This window comes from Nannospalax galili, unplaced genomic scaffold, assembly GCF_000622305.1.
Source record: "Nannospalax galili isolate Female #2095 unplaced genomic scaffold, S.galili_v1.0 scaffold31, whole genome shotgun sequence".
Lineage (NCBI taxonomy): Eukaryota > Metazoa > Chordata > Mammalia > Rodentia > Spalacidae > Nannospalax > Nannospalax galili.
In genome coordinates, this window is record NW_008332149.1 from 3,062,523 (window position 1) to 3,068,375 (window position 5,853).

Below are 5,853 nucleotides of genomic sequence, written 5' to 3' on the forward strand. Positions count from 1 at the left end.
TCCTGTACCCAGCCTAGGAGGAGAGACTTGGGGAGGGGGGAGCTGGGAGGGTGAAAGAGGTTGGGGGAGTCAAAGCGCGCTGGGCATGCTGGACTTACCCAGGGAAGGTGCTGGTACCAGGACACTGTGGGCTGTGCAGCCCAGGAAGCAAAGGGATATGTGGGTGGGACCTGGTCTAGAGGGCTCCTGGGGACCAGGAAAGGTGCTGGCACCAGGCCACCCAGAGGCTGTGCAGGGAAGTAAAGGGAGGTGAGGGTGGGACCAGGCCCAGAGGGTTCCTGGGGACCGTAGGGAGGAACTCGGTTTGTCTGGATGCAGAGGATCAGGAATCAGTGGTGGCTCTGGGCCGAGAGGTTGGCCCCTGTGTCTGGGGTGCCAAGACAAGAAATGGGCCTGCACCCAGCCTAGGAGGAGAGACTCGGTAGGGGGAGCTAGGAGGGTGAAAGAGGCTGGGGAGTCAAGGCCTGCTACACTTACCCAGGGAAGGTGCTGGGACCAGGACAAGCCCTTACATTCTTTCTGCTGTTCTGTCCCTTGATCCTTAGAGGGGGTGATACATAGGTCCATTTATGGCAGCACATTTGACAGTCACTTATTCCCCCCAGTTTAACCAATTAGGAGCCTCTGCAGTCACTGCCATCTGATATAAAAAAGAAGCTTTTTTGACCAAAGCTGACAGCAGCTCATATCTATGAGCATAAACTATTTCTTTTTATTTCTTTTTATTTTATGTGTATGTGTATTGCCTGCATGTGTGTAAGTGCACCCGTGTCATGCATGCCTGCAGAGGACAGAAGAGGGCATTGGATCCCCTGTTACTGGAATTTCAGACACTTGTTAGCTGCTATGTGGGTGCTGGGATTTGGACCTGGGTCTTCTGCAAGAGCAGCCAGTGCTCTTAACCGCTGAGCCATCTCTCCAGCCTCATAAACACAAATATTTTGAAGGCAACTTGGCAGGCACATGGTGTTCATTTAGCAATGTGACAGCAGTAGCTTCCTCACTAGGGCCTACATATTCCCCAGCAATAGATTTTTGGCGAGGTTTACAGTACCAGATGTGAATTCTTTCCTGTGGTGTGGGCCTCACATCCAACCATCAAGTTGCTGGTTACCCTTAAAATGGTCATGCCATTATTTCATCAATAGGTGCATCTTGCCTGGCAGGTCAGTAGTGTAGCATGGAGTGTTCACAGCTAAGTAAGGGGCAAATCTCCCATAGGCTGCATGGCACCTTCGAACATTATGCAAGCTAGCCAGCAGGAAGGAGGCATGTAGCTCAGTCCCAGCCTGGTTTCTCTGTGTCCTGTAAAACCATGTGCTATTTTAGCAATAGGGTCTTACCATTTAGTTCTAGTGGGCCACCAACAACAGTGGCAACATCCTGTATTGTTTGGGGTTCTTAACCCCCTGACCAACAACTTGTAGGGACTTGGGACTTTCAGTTAGTAATCTTATACCTTTGTTTTAGAAAGACCTGACTACATAGTCCAGGCTGGTCTCTAACTTGAAATCCTTCCATGTCAGCCTTGCAGTTGCTGGGATTATAGGTGAGTACCACCATGCCCAGTTTCTATTCCAATCTCTCTTTAAGAGCAGTTCCATGACCAAATAGTAGATGATCAAGAATATCACAGAAGACATGGCAGAAAGAATGTAGGACTCAGAGGAAGGAGCAGAATGTTGTGGAATGCTGTCTTCTAGGCATGACATGACCATTGCACTATTGAAATTTCAGTAGCTGTAGCTATCTGCATAAGACCTGCACAAGACTGGCCCCATCAACATTCTGTCATGGACTGGGGAGGGACCCTTGAGGCCCTCCATGAGGATGTATAGGCAGATAAGGGTTGCCAAAGGATAGGGACCCATGAGACTCCACTTGTCCCTGAGAATATACAGGCAGTCAATGGTTGCTGGGGAGAGAGAGCCATTTTCTTCAGTGGTGTAGGCACTGATAAGTTGCTCAGCTGTAGTGTTTGCTATGTGAGCCCATATTGCAGTTGTGTTTTAATAGAAAAACAGCCTGAAGGGCTGGAGAGAGGGCCGAGAAGTTAAGAGCACCGGCTATCCTTGTAGTGCATCCCAGTTCAGTTCTCAGCACCCATATGGCAGCTAAAAACTGTCCATAACTCCAGTTCCAGAGAATATGATGCCCTCTTCTGGTGGGTGCACGTCTATACTCACTGACAGAACACTCATGCACATATAATAAGAATAAACAAAAATTAAAAAAAAAACAGCCTGACTCTTAGTATCCAAGGGTAGACCCCTCTCCCCACCTGAACTGCCGAGAACCCGTTCCATCAGAATTCTCTTGGAACTGTGCTCCCCCAAAAGGGCTTTGCTTATTCTTTTATTGAAACAGTATATCCAGGAGTATTTATAGGAAAGTAGATGTCAGATCCTCATCTTATCAGATAATTTTGCCCTTTCTGGTCCCTAGATTTAGACTAATGCTTACACATAACCATAAACAGACATTATCAATTGAATCCCATCTACTGTTTGCAACACAAGTGGGATATCTTTATATTATCCTTGTTTCCAACAAATAATCAAATAATCAATGCTTGCAGTCCACCACATACACACACCCATACATACATCACTCTAGGTGCAGGGCAAGGGAGGGTCAAGAAGAAGTAAAGCTATGCTTAGGTGATAAGAGAGCACAAGGCTCTGTGAGCTTGTCTACATGAAAATAAGCTAAGATAAGATTAACTTTGGGGTTGCAAGGTTAGGTAAAAGTCATCTGTCCTGAGTATGTCTATATTGTGAAAGTCATTACCACAGTCACCCATGCTCATGCAAACAATACTAATTAAATTATTGGGTAACCAGAAAAAGACACAATGGGAGAAGGGGCATTACATGGGAAGACAAAGGGGTTCAGTGGAAGTGGGAGGGAGACGAGAGAGAATATGATCAAAGTACATTTCATGCACATGTATGAAAATATCATAATGAAACCCATTAGGCATAATTGAGATATGCTAATAAAAATTTTAAAATAAATTTAAAGTATATAATATGTGAAAATGTAAGATTGTATATGCATCTAGTCTACTTGACTTGAATATTGAGAATATGCTGATTTTTAAATATAGATACTGTTTAGTTGGACGTGGTTTGCACTTAAAATTGTTTGCAGATGACTCAACAAATATTTTTAAATATCGGTTTTAATTTTAACATGTTAAGTATCAGCAGCCGCGTGAGTCACAGAAACAAAAGCTCGTTGTAGTCTTCAGTCCTTGGAGGATGCAGGAGTCCTGACACCTTGTGTGAACTCCATAAGTCTTCAACAGGAATACCTTTCAGGTGTTGATTCCAGAGTCCCTTCTCCTGGTACCCCTACTGCTGTGATTCTCAGCTAAAACACAGTTTCTTTCAAAATTCAACATTCACTTATTATATATGAAGTAATAATCTAGGAATGGAGGAGAGCATCATTAGCTGATAGTCTCTGCCTAAAACCTCCAGAAATATCAGACCAAAAATGTGGGATGCTATACATATCCCCTTTGAAGTTGGGACTAGAACCCCCATTGCTTCTGTCCCTCATTTTACTCAGCATGGCACAAAATCAGTCAATGAAGTAAAATAAGAAAAAGAAATAAAATGAATTACAAAGGCAGAAATGAAATTTCTCTCATTTGTAGTCAAATTTCTGTTGACACAAAATTTTTAGTGGATTTGTAGAAAAGCTACTGAAAAAAATAGGACAGTTCTATATGATTGATGGACGGAGGATCAATATAAAAATCAATGCTCTTATGTTCTAGGAACTATTAGAAAATATAATTTAAAAATCTAAAAGTCAGGGATGGGGAGATGGTTCAGTGGATAAGAACATTTGCTGTGGTAAGCAGGAGGAATTAGCTTGGGTCCCTAGCACCCACATAAAAAAATGGGGCTTATCCATGCATGCCTATAACCCCAGCACCGGGTAAGGAGAGTGTGAAGACAGAAAGTTCACTGGAGATTGCTGGCCAGAGTGTCTAGCCAAAACACAGTGATCTCCAGATTTAATGAGAGACCCTGTCCCAGAGGACTAAAACAGGGAAACACAGAGCAGGACACTCGAAGCCCTCCTTCAGGGTCCATCCGCACATGCAAGGGTGAACACATCCACAAAAATGTGCACAAACATATGCACCACAACATACACACATGTACCACACACACACATATATGAACACCATAAATCACCACTAAACCTCATATTTATGAGATCTTATAAGAAAAGCAAAAGCGACCTTCATTGAAAGATGTGGAAAAGCATCTAGATATTTGATCACAGGTAGAAGAGTTAATATTATAAAGAAGACATATTATCCCAATTATTTCAATACTGATTATTCTCCATAGAATTTGATAGACTGATACTGAAGTCACATATGTATAGGAGTAAAGGGTTAAAATTAGTCAAGACAAACATGAAGAAAGTGTCTCAAAGGAAGAAAGTAGGGATGGGGACAAAAGATTATGTGTATGTATATGCCACATGTGTACAGGTGCCTGTGGAGGCCAGAAGGGGGTGTCTGATCCCTGGAACTGGAGTTACAGGCAGTGGTGAACTGCTGGACATAGGCGCTGGGAACTGAACCTGGGTCCTCTAGAAGAACAGAAAGTGATTCTAACCACTGAGCAATCCCCCCCCCAATTTTCCTTCTTAATATTAACACTATCCATTTTGTTTAATTGCAAAGGTCTCTTACGAATATGAAAAAGGATAGATAAAGCCATGCAGCCTTGGCTATTGGCCTTTACAAAGGCCAATAGAATGAGGCAGGTGGCACAGACACAGAACCACAGGCTGAGCTCATGCCATGGTATGTGGCAGAGGCAGCTTTAAGTTAATAGGAAACCACTGGAGCAAACAAGTGACTCTGGTACAATAGTGTATCTGCACTTTAGAGGACGATAGCATTTAATCACATTAACGTTATCTTGTAGCACCTTAACATTAATCTCCCATTATACTAAAACTAATTTCTGTAGTGTAAGAGATATAAATGTCAAACACAAGACTATAAAGCTATTAGAAGAAAACAGGCAAATATCTTCATGAGAGTAGTATAGAGACAGATTGGTACAGATTTCCTTTTAATGACGGGAAAAGCACAAGTCACAAATAAAAGTGATAAAGTTGAACAATTAAAGTTATAAACTCATGTGCAAAGCACACATAAAACAGCTTTTACAAATCTATGTAACTGACAAAAGTATCAATAGGCAGAATATATAATTTCTATTTTAATAGTTTTATTGATTCTTTAAGAATTTCATACCATATATTTTGATCATATTCAACCCCCTACCCCCATCTTCTCTCAGAACCACCCCAACCTCCCTACCCTCCATTTTGTGTCATTTGTTTATTTAGGCCTAGTGAGGCCATTTTGTATTCCCCAAATACTCTCAGGTGTGAGTCCATCCCTTGGACAACCTAATGGGTATCACACCCCTGAAGAAAATGGACTCTTCCTCTCCCAGCAGCTATCAACTGCCAACTCCTCACCTAGAACTGGGTTTTATGACCCTCTCCCCACTCTCTGCTGGAATTTTTCTGGCATGGGCTGGTGCAGGTCTTGTGTATGCTGTCAAAATTTTTTACTTAGGGGCTGGAGAGATGGCTCAGTGGTTAAGAACAGTGACTGTTCTTGCAGGGGACCCAGTTCGAATCCCAGCACCCACATGGCAGCTAACAACTGTCCATAACTCCAGTTCCAGGGGATCCAATGGTCTCTTCTGTCCTCTGCAGGATTTTCATGGTACGGGTGCACTTATATACGTTCGGGCAATACATGCATACAAATTAAATAAAATATATTTTTAAAAACGAATT